Source organism: Anolis sagrei, chromosome 1 (assembly GCF_037176765.1).
Source record: "Anolis sagrei isolate rAnoSag1 chromosome 1, rAnoSag1.mat, whole genome shotgun sequence".
NCBI lineage: Eukaryota > Metazoa > Chordata > Lepidosauria > Squamata > Dactyloidae > Anolis > Anolis sagrei.
In genome coordinates, this window is record NC_090021.1 from 289289932 (window position 1) to 289302303 (window position 12372).

Here is a 12372-nt window from a genome sequence, read left to right on the forward strand (position 1 = left end):
TTGGAATCCAAGCCAAGGAAGCGTGCGATGAACTGTAGCCTGAAACTTGTTGCAAATTTAATCTGTCTTGCATCCATGAAGCTGAACACTGTTAATGGCAGGGCTGATGGATGTCTGGTCTTCCAGATGTTATTCCCCTCATCTCTCAACACTGGTGAGGACTAATGGGATTTGCAATTTAATGGGTCCTGGCAGGCCCGTAGCCAGGATTTCGTTTCGGGGTGGGGGGTGGGGCTGAATTTTTTCGGGGGGGGGGGGGGTTCAGGGGGCTGAGTTTCTGGGGGGGGGGGGGGGCTGAGTCTGAGTGAAAGAGGGTCTAGCCTAGCAAACCTTTTGTATCATTACCCCAATACCCTCATGCATATGGGATATATTGAGTATGGTTATCAGATCATCATATGAATAAACATAACAGTTTAAATAATGCACCAGTAAGGCCTTTTCGTGAACCACCATGAGAATTTCGGGGGGGGGGGCTGAGGCCCCCCGAGTGCCCCCCCCCCCCCCCCCGGCTACATGCCTGGGTCCTGGTCTCCACTTCTTCCCCACTTTTGGACAAAATGTTGTTTTCAGCTGAAGCTTAAAAGAAATGTATTGATAGGAAGAGCCACTTGACAATGGAACTGGTTACCTAGATGGTTATTCAGCCGGACAATTACCATACCTCTTGGGAAATCTCTAAACTAGGTCTAAACTTTTTGCATCACGGAAAGGGGCTTGGATTAGAAAACCAATAAGGCTTCTCTGCCAAAGACTGCTGGTGCTTCACCAAATGACAAATCCCAGGGTTCTATAGCATTGAGCCAAAGCAGTTAAAGTGGTGTCAAACAGCATTAATTCTACAGTGTACTGTAGATCCACCATGTCGTCTTTGCGGATTCTTCATTGCAACTAGTGTCCACTAGATGGCAACATAGGCCCATGAAGAGTAACAAATACAACAACAAATACAAATTCTCAGAGAGCTCTTTGCAAAATAATTTTAGTCCACACTGAAAGCAAAGTACACCAGCTGTATTTATGTGTGTCTTTATTTATTTATTTGGTAGAGCATTTAAAATATTTAAATATCTTGCTTAAGATCAAAAAACAAGAAGAAGAAGCAGCTTTATTTGTATCCCACCCCCTCTTCCCGAAGGAGCAGCTTACAGCAAAATAAAGGAATACAGTAAATAATATAACACAGACAATAATCACACATCACTTTAAAAACAATTTAAATCGTGAGAATCTGGAATATCCAATATTTTCATAGCTGTTTTAGAATTTTCTGTGTTGTTCTTTAATAACAAAGGCAATCCCAGGATGGAGTACATTAAAGAAAATCCACAACATATAACATAAATGATAAATTTAGAATTTCAAAATTGTAACTCAAATACTGGGGCAAGCAGCAAAAAATATACATTGTTCTTTTCAGATATTTCAGGTCTGTTTAAATATTTATATTTAAAGTTACTTTCTTTATATGGCATATGCATTAGAATTGGCTATTACTTATAATTAGTTATTGTAAGTTTTGAATAAATCTGTAATAAGTTTAAAATCTACTGTTCTGAGTATTTGCAACTGAGATCTGTTGCAGATTTAACCAGAACATGTGTGCTGTTTCAACGTTCAAAACAAAATAAAAAAGGGATAAGATGTTAATTTGAGACAAACCTTGCATATTTCAATAGCGTTTTGGACATGATAAATCTCTCAGATAAACTAGCTAGTTGGCAAACTTTTCTTTTTATACAACAGTTTATACAGTTCTTCAAAGTGCCATATTGACTTTGTACAATAGATCAAGTGTGGGAATTTTTCTCGCCACAGTCAACTTCTAACAAGTGGATTGTTTTATTATTTTTTTACATTTGAAATGAGGGAGTTGGCCTTTCTCTCCACCACAGACTGAGATGAGCTGTCAGAGTCAATATCTGATGAGTCAGCATTCACTAGTTCTTTCATAAATGAGGTGAAAATTAAGTATGCCGTTGGCAAGGGAGGTGCAAGTCTCATTTCCAGAATTGTCTGTCTCAGTGCCATGGGATCCTAAAAAGTTGTAGTTTGGCACCATCACTCTTTGGCTGAGAAGACTAACTTTATAAAACTACAACTCTAAGGATTCCATACCTTTGAGCCATAGCAGTTAAAGTGATGTCAAACTGCATTAATCATACAATCTAGTTTTACTAAATCCACTAAATCATACAATCTAGTGTTACTAAATCCACTAACTCTTACCTAATTCACCCTATCCAGACCCCTTCAGATATCTTAAATAGCAAGTCACATAATCCTATGTTTGTTGTGGAATTATGTGAATTACAGTCCAATGTATTTGGAAAAGATCCTTTTCCTTGATGATGATGATGATGATGATGATAATAATAATAGTATAATAATGATAATAATAACGATAATAATGATATAACAACACTTTATATTCCAACCTTCTCCCCAAGGGGACTCAGAGTGGATTACAGTATATAAGCAGACACAGGCAAACATTCAATCTGGGTTGTTGTAGGTTTTTTCAGGCTATATGGCCATGTTCTAGAGGCATTCTCTCCTGACATTTCGCCTGCATCTATGGCAAGAATCCTCAGAGGTAGTGACTCACTACCTCTGAGGATGCTTGCCATAGATGCAGGCGAAATGTCCGGAGAGAATGCCTCTAGAACATGGCCATATAGCCCGAAAAAACCTACAACAACCAGTGATTCCAGCCATGAAAGCCTTTGACAAAACATTCAATCCCTTGATTATAATGACATACAATGAGACACAAATACACAGGCAAAGGCAAAGACTCCTCCTTCCATTTCTGGCTCTGGAGGCAATGCTCATCTCCGGCTCTGGGGGAGGTGCTCTTTTTACATTTCCAAGCTGAGGAGCCTGCATCCGTAGACACTCCTGGTCGTGTGGCCCAGCATGACTGCTTGGAGCGTCTTTTGCCTTCTCCTGCTGAAGCAGTACCTATTGATCTACTCACATTTGCATTTTTTTTCATTTTTTCATTTTTTTCATGCTAAGCTGGCAGGAGCTAGGGCTAATAGTGGGAGCTCACTCCGTTCCATGGATTCCAACTGCCGACATTCAACTCCAGCACAAAGGTTTAACCCATTGCATAACCACAGCCCCTGCTGAAGATACTATACCTTCAGTTAAATCAGCAGAGATACTGGTCTTTTCACATACAAGCATTTATTATTCTCTTAGGACCTCATCCCATGAGTGGAGGAAAACAGGGCGGGGGGGGGGGAGTGGAATTGTCTTCTTATGTAAAGGAGCATTGAGGCCTATTTCGAGATTGCCCACAGAGACGTCACTACAACTATCTAACATGGGGGAATCTGACAGTTTCCATTCCATGTGTAAATAAGCAGTCTAAACTTAATAGGACCCAAGTATTATTGAAAATTTCTGAAATGAGTTCCATGGCAGTTAACGTGGTGTCAGACTGTATTAATTCTACAGTATAAGTAAACATTATGTCAAAGAGTACTGATGGCTCAGCAAACAAACTTATACAACTCCCATAATTCTATGGGAGTTAAAGTAGTGTCAAATTACACTATTTCTATAGTACAGATGCATTCCTAATCTCCTGAAGTTCTGGTCCAGCACTCCTAACCAGTGTACCACACTATAGTTCATATATATTAAGCCTCACACCTGAGGAGGCTTAATATATACAGTATGTCTAAAGTCTCAGCTCAACTTTTATTTTTCTATCCATCGGAACAATTATATATTTCCCTATAATCATACTGGCACCCAGCGTAGAAACCTTGCTCCAGCTAACCTGATTCTGTAGGCTATAAGAGGAATGTTGCAACTCTTCCCAAAGACTACGCGACCTCTGTTCTATTGCATGAATGACTCTGGATTTCCTCACTACTTGCTTCATTTTATCTATCTCTGGGAGTATCTGTACTATAAAACGAATGCAATTCGACATCACTTGAATGGCCATGGTTCAGTGTTATGGAATCATAGGAGTTGTAGTTTGATGAGCTATTTTGCTTTCCCTGTCGAAGAATGCTAGTGCCTCACCAAATTACAACTCTCAGGATTCCATAACATCCATGGCCGTTAAAGTAGTGTCAAACTGCTTTAGTCCCACAGTGTAGATGTACTCTTTGCTCAAAGGTTTGTCAGAGGAAGCCAGACTTAAAAGGAAGATTTATATAGTCATTCTACTCAAAGTTGGCACTAAGTTCTTAAGCCTTGTCATTAATCACTTTCCCATTTCATTAATCACCTCTATGTAGGACAGTGGAGCAACTACCTGCTGCTTGGGACCCCAGGCCTTTTCTGATGTGTTTCTGGTTTTTCTTCTATGAAGGCTTTGGGCAATTCCAACCAGGGTTTTTCTCATGCAGTCACCTGCCTTGCTCATGCAGATTAATGGGAAGTAAATGTCGTTTCTTGTGTTTTCCCATCACATCTTTCTTCAATTTCCTTGGGGTAATCGATTAAGGAGGAAAGGATGAAACATCCACACTGAACCCTCCACCTGGAAGCTTCCCTTGCAAAATTTGGAAATGTTACTTTTTGAACTATAACTGCCAGAATCTACCAGCTAGCATAGGAAATTATCTGTGTTGCAGTTTTTCCAAAAGAAAAGAAAGCCAATACCATATAAATAAAACCATATAACAAATTTTAATTTTTTTCTGCTCCTGGTTTGAAAGTGTCATTTCCTGTTTAATTGAGCAGTACATACTTTGAAAGTAATAGTTTTACTCCAGAAAGTTTCTTTTTGTGGCTGCCACAAACTATGTTAAATTGGTTGGAAAAAATTAGAAAAATGAGCTGTAGAATGTCCCACAAAAACAAAGTTTTTGCAGTTTAATAAACTTTTTCCATGTGTTTATGGTAAACCCAATTAGGAAATTACATTTATAACCAAGGAACAAAAATTGTGTTACATAGTGTAATTGAACTTACCATAATTGAATCATTCTTTGCCATCTTGAAATAGTCATGGTTTCTCTTTCTAACTAGCCTACCTCAAAGAGTTGTTGTTAGGATAATACATTTAGGATAATACATTTCATATTATCCTAAGTTTCGGGGAGGACAACAATATTAAAACTCAATAAATTTGGGGGAATTTTATTTTTACAAAAACCTTTTAAGTCCAGCCACCCCCATGGGTTTGTCTGGAGAGGACATTGGAAAGAGCCTTCTTGTTGGCTGCACCTAGCTTTGGAACTCTCTGCAACAGGAAGCTCAGTTGGCTACCTCTATGCTCTACTCTCATTTACATGCAAACACATTTATATTTATATAAGACTGCAGTGAATAACCTCATGGAACAATAACGATGATTAAATATTGGGTGTGCTGTGGTTTTAACTTTATTGTTGTTGATGTGTGCCTTCAAGTTATTTCTGACTTATGGCAACCCTAAGGTAAACCTATAATGAGGTTTTCCTTGGCAAAATTTGTTCAGAGTGGGTTTACTTTTGTCTTCTTCTGAGGCTGAGAGTATGTGACTTGTCCAAGGCCAATGTCAAGTGGATTTTGAACCTTGGTTCAATCCTCAAACCAGTACACACCACTGGCTTTCATTAAAGTTTTACTGCGATCCACATGTTTTAAGGGCCATATATTCTCTGTCCTGCTCCACCACAAGAGAATTTCAGTTGTGGACTTTTCCTGAGCTAAGATGTACTTTGGTTAGGCAAGGGGGCAGGGAGACTATTGTTTGAAAGTTCTTTGTATTCAAGAGAAACTGCACCTACAGGTTTCAAATACTAGAAGTCAGAGAATTTATGAGAAAGAAACCAGTGGGTACAGGGGGTGTTATTGTTGTCACTAATAAAATAATTGTCGAAGGCTTTCATGGCTGGGATCACTCAGTTCTTGTGGGTTTTTTCGGGCTATATGGCCGAAGGAGAAATGTCTCTAGAACATGGCCATATAGCCCGAAAAAACCCACAAGAACTAAATAAAATAATTGTTCAGATAAAAAGAATTCCCACAGAGGTGAAGAAGTCATCCTATTCAATTACTGTCAGAACATTACAAAGGAGTGTACTAGAAAAAAAGACAACAGATTTTTCAAGAGAGATATAAATAAACAATTACATTAATTACAGCCAGGAGTGCCAAAACTCAAGGAGTATTGCAGTTGGGTTGTTAGAATGGTGGCAAAGTGGGCTTGAATAGCCTTTTTAAATGTACAGGATTTACAACATCGTCACCCCATTAAACCAAGTTAGATCAGATGGAGGAATGTCAGGTTGTAGGTAGCCTTCCTCATCTCTCTCGGTGATGGAAAACAGTTTACCACAAAGATTTTCTTCTATTTCTGGAGTTTATTAAAGCAACACTATTTAGGGGGAGGAGTTGCAAGGTTGTCCCAAGAGCCCCCAAAACCAAGACTGGAAGTGAATTTGGTCCATTTCCAGACTGTACAGCAGGTGCTGAAGGCCAGATTTTGTCTTCCAGAGAAAATAAAGCTGCTGATCCCCTGCCTTCAAAGGTATATGGCTCCTAGGTAGGATGAGCATTAACACCAGATATTCCTGTGGCACTTGGTAATTGGTGAAAACTGGAGGAGTTTTCTATGCCATTAATGGTTATGTAAAAAAATGTTGTAAAGCAATGCTTTTGGGGTGGAAGGTTCAGCCATTTACAAGAAACTTTGTCCAGGGGACGCCCGACTGTATTTACTCAGTCTTTGAGGAGGCTCTTTCCTTGTCCCCCAATCATATGATGTCTCAAACCTACACCTATTGTTAGAGTCTATAAGCTAGCTGGCATTGCCCCCCTCCCCCGCTCAATGTACAATGGGAAGTTGCTGCTAACTGAGAGAGAAATAAGGCTAAACACTGTGAAATCCATCCATTACATGGCTAGCGGCCTCCTCCCAGTAGACTCAAATCAAGGAAACGTTTCATGAGAACCACCACCCCTCTTAACGTTTCCCCAATGACAGCAAGAGTATCCCTTTGGGCAACTAAACCAGGAAATCCCAAATGTATCCCCCCCCCCCCGAGGGTCTTCCTCCAGGGGCAAACCAAGAATGGGCAACTTGGAAGTCCTTGAATAGACCCAGAAGTCAAGTGGGGAGATCAAAAGCCAACCTGGCAAAATGGCACTACCTAGAACAATGTTTCTCAACCTGGGGGTCGCAAGGGGGTGTTAGAGGGGTCACAAAAGACCACCAGAAAACACAGTATTTTCTTTTGGTCATGGGGGTTCTGTGTGGGAAGTTTGGTCCAATTCTATCATTGGTGGGGTTCAGAATGCTCTTTGATTGTAGGTGAACTATAAATCCCAGCAACTACAACTCCCAAATGTCAATTTCTATTTTCCAAAAATTCCACCAGTGTTCACATTTGGGCATATTAAGCATCCGTGCCAAGTTTGGTCCAGATCCATCCTTGTTGGAGTCCACAGTGCTCTTTGGATATAGGTGAAGCAGAACTCCAAAACCCTCACAGTATTTTCTGTTGGTCATGAGAGTTCTGTGTGCCAAATTTGGTTCAATTCCATCATTGGTGGAGTTCAGAATACTCTGGTTGTAGACTAACTATAAATCCCAGCAACTACAACTCCCAAATGAATTATGTTTTTAATGATGTTTGTATATGATTTTTTATTGTGTATATCTTAACTCTGTTTGCCTGGGCTTGGTCTCCATGTAAGCCGCCCCAAGTCCCTTTGGGGAGATGGTGTCAGGATGCAAAAATAAAGTTATTTTATTATTTTACACTTGTTTTATCTGTGCAATACTTTTAACACTAAATAAATTATCTACAAAAAGGAATTTCAGAAAATATTACGTTACCTAGTTGCATGACAAGCTACTCCTGCTGAAATTTCCTCTTCTATGCAAAATTTAAAAGTATAGGAGCCCTTTTCAGTTTTCACTTTGGCAGCCCTAGGGATTGCCAACACATAAGGGCAATTTGGAAGAATCCATGGTTGTTGCCTGGCCTCGGTGAGACCTAATAATCTTTGTTCTGGTCAAACATTCTGGGGCTCTGGCTTTTCTGTAAAATAATTCCCACAATGTCCTTGAGTTGGCATCACTCTGAGGTATTTTGGGAAGCTGAAAGAGAAGCTAAACTCGGAAACTCCATAATGTTTGGAACACTACTATGGCAGTTAGGGAGGGGAAAACCCAGGAGGTTGCACTGAAAAGTACCTTAAGCCCTAAGCAGGGTGGGGCCATGCTGAAGGAAAGGTCTGCTGAGACATGGACTATCTTATAAGTTCTTGGCATGTTCAAATTCAGTCAAACACTAGCTTTCTCAAACACTAGCCAGACCCCTGTAAAAGTGGAAAATTGTGTTTAAAAACACTTTTCTTAAATCTTCTTCCCTTGAACACCTTTCTAGGATTCTCTAGCTCCTCCAATATGACTTTACAGTCAACTTCCACAAGAGGCTGGACATAAGAATGCACTGGAAGGTTTACAAATGCCTAGATAAGTGTTCTCTCTAGAATCTCTAGGTTCTCCAGAATGACTCCTTGGTCAACTTTTGCAGGACATGGTGCTAGAGGATCTGGAGATTCCTAGACAGAATGTATTAAATCCACAAATAATCACATCAGCAAAAATATAGGCCTTAAAGGTGGAGACTGTAGAATCAGTCTGAATCATGTCCTTAAACATATTGAAAGGATCTGCTGATAAAGAGATACCAGTTGGAATACCATTTTTCCATCAAATCTGAAGCATATCTGCATGCAAATTTGCCATACATTGGCACTACAGTTTTCACACAATCCTTGCTGTATATGTGGGTTGATTTAGAAAACCTGTAGTGTTGGCAGGATCAAGAGTTGGCTTGAGGTCTCTTTTCACTTGGCTTGCAAAGATTAACTGTACCTCAGTTTTCTGTGCACAATGTGAGTGGAACTTAGAGCTGTTGGAGTAAGAGCACAAGGAGATAAAATCTATTGCAACACCCTTAGCAAAGGCATCAATAGCTATTGTTCTTTCTGATATGACCCCCAAAGGGGAGGATAATAACGTTTCCAAAAGTTCTCAAAGGGTGTGTGAATGTGTCACTCTCCTAATCCTTTCCTGCTATACTTCCTACATTTGCAGGACCAACTGCACCAATTATTGTGACACTAGGAACTTTCACATTATTCACTTAGGATGCAATCCTATAATCCACTTACTTGCAAGTCAAATTAGGTGATGATTATATTTATTTATATCCCACTTTCCCACAAAAATTGGGAAAGGGGAAAAAGTTTAACTAAAAAGGATTGGAGGGAAAGAATGCAGGACTATATGCTAATGGCCATATTAACCAAAAATAGGAGAAACAAAAGTAACGAGGACTTTTTGGAAAAGTGGAAGTTGGCCATGACATATCTGAGTGGAGAGTCAGTGACATAGCGGAGCACCATTAGGAATTTGGGATTAGGTTATGAACAAGGATAGATAGATTGGCTTAAAGGCTTCATAGTGCTTCAGTGTCGGAAGCCATGGTGAAAGATGCACGGGTGTGGGGAAGAGGTTTTATTTTGTGTGTGATATGGGTTTCAATATGGTGAACTCTTAGAGCCGCCGCAAACTAGCGTCTTGGGAGAGCAAACTGTGCCAGCACAGTCGAAGACTCTGCCTCTGTCTCCGCCTATTTCTCTGTGGCCGCGTGGTTTTCCCTTTGCTAGGGCAGCGATGTGAGCATACTCTCACTGTTGAATTCTGTCAACAGCGAGAGTACGCTCGCATCGCTGCCCTAGCAAAGGGAAAACCACACAGCCGCGGAGAAATAGGCGGAGACAGAGGCGGAGTCTTCGACTGTGCTGACACAGTTTGCTCTCCCAAAACGCTAGTTTGCGGTGGCTCTTATATTAATAAAAAATGTAAACACCAAAAAACATGCAAAATATAAATATTAAAATACAATTAAACTATTCGAAGTATTAAAATTTACACCTGTATAAAATGAAGTTGGAAAATTTAAAAGCTATTAAAACAGTAAAGTTTAAACAATACCACCAATTCTTTAAAAACATAACATTTTAAAAGCGATACTTGTGGTGGTGGTGGTGCTTGTGATGATGATGGACTGAAAGAAGGACCTTGCCTGATAATCTCACAGCCTAGACTGGTTCATACAGGGAGCTGAGGCCTATGAGATTGCCTGGGCCTGAAACATATATGGCTTTGTAGCCATAACCAGCACTTTGAATTGTGCTTGGAAACAAACTGACAGCCAGTGCAGGTGTTGCAACAGGAGCGTAATGTGGTCCCTGTAACATGCTCCACTTAAAAATCTGGTATCTGCTGGATCATCTGAAGTTTCCAAACATACTTCAAAATCAGTCCCAATCAGGAAACATTACTGTAATTCAAACAGGATGTAGCTAAGGCATGTACCACCATGTCCAGGTTTGGCACCTCAAAGAACGGGAGCAGTTGGTGCACAAACATTAAAAGTGGGACCATCACAGAAACCTGGACATCAAAGTTTAAAGCTGAAGTATACCCAAACTGCAAATCTAATTTCCATTCTCTGGTCTGCTTTCTACTGTGGAAACCAAAATCCACTGATAGTGGTATAACCAAATTAACTCAATGTATACATTGCAAATACACACATCAAAAAAACAGGACTGACACATTCACATTAAGTAGAAACAACTGGTTCTTCTCTTGAAGTATAAAACAAAGTCTTCGTGTGAGTAAATGTCCTGTTCTTTATTACATATGAGTAAACTCCAGTAGTCACATGAATTGACTCCAACCTGCAACCGGTTTCGACTCACAAGAGCCTTCGTCAGGCGGTTGGGTCTGCAAACAACACATATCATGAATACACACATACAATTGAACAATTTGTAATATCAAGTTTGTAGAATATATACAGACACTCTACTTACTCAAATTATCAAAAAAAGCTCAACTTTTGAGGTGAGAAATTCACCAGCAGTCTTCTGGAGGGGTGGATCCTAAGGGGACATAGACAGTGGCTAAAGGTAGGATTACATTGTGACGTGAATTATAAACCATACATAGAGAAATATAATATCTATGAAACAAAAATAATATAATACTCGCAGCTAGTCTTTGTTGAGCAATATACTCTGCAACGAGTTTTATTCTGTGGCGAGTATAGGATCAAAATAACTCAACCCATTACTAATATAGCAAGTCCATTGGTCAGGTGATAGTGACATCATTATCAGTTCAGAATACATTGGGGTAAAACCTACTCTGTTACAAAAAACAGTCATATGAATTGGTGTTGTTTAACCCTTTTGGAAGTTCTGTTTGCAGGGTAAAGATCTAGAAGGATTCCCTTTGTAAAAGTTTAGTTTGAAAGTCAGTGTCTCTGGGTGGAGTAAGCACCTCTAAAATCTGTACTTGACCCCACAGTTTTAGGGGAACCCATTTTTCTTTTTGGTATACCTCTGCTTTCCAACTGATCTGAGCCCTATCACATGCACAATGGAGAACCTTCTTACAGCAACACCAGAGGCACTCCAAGTGACCAGCTACTAGTCAAAGGACATTTAGCATAATGTCAAGTTTTTAAACTGTTGCTTTAAAAAAAATCACAACTGTACCCTCGGTTCGCTTCTGATATGACAAATAAAATAAACTGGGGATTTTCTAAATACTATTAATATTTAATTCTGTTTTAATGTTCGTATATTTGTATATCTTAAATAGTTAAGCTGCTGCTTTTATGGCAAGCCACTTTGAGTCCCCTTCGGGAGAGATGATGTGGGGTATAAATAAATATAACAACAATAATAAACCAGAGCAGCTTCCTTGGCTTTAGGTGGAAAGGAGTGGCAGAGCTGAGTGTCATCTGCATATAGATGGCACCACACCCCAAAACTCCAGGTGACCTTTTCCAGCAGTTTCATGAATATCTTAAATAGCATGGGGAACAAAACAGAGCCCTAATGGTCACTGACCAGGAGGTCAAACAGGAATCCCCCAGCAGCACCTTCTGGGTTCGTCCCTTCAGGAAGGAACAGAGTCCCATTGTAGAGAGGCAGTCTAGAAGGATACCATGGTTGAGGGTACCAAAAGCTACTGAAAGAGCCACGAGAACCAAGAGGCCCTTCTTGGACAAAGATTGCATCACTTTCATAAAGCCTAGACTTGTTTGTTTATCATATGTTTACAGGACATAAGAAATGTGATACACTCACTGCCCTTTCCTTTGTCTTTTGTTGCTATGCTCTGCTTCTTGACGCTCTTTAGAAATATCTGTCAGAAATGGAGTTTGATCCTTTTTGAGAGGAAAGAATGAAGTTTTTGGAATATAATGCTTTGGGATGGGGGATGGACGGGGGACGGGTCGGGGGGGGGCAGGAAACTTTTGCAGAATTGGTTGGGAAGAAAAAAGAGCAGGGAACCTACCAAATGGTGCAAATGGCTATGTA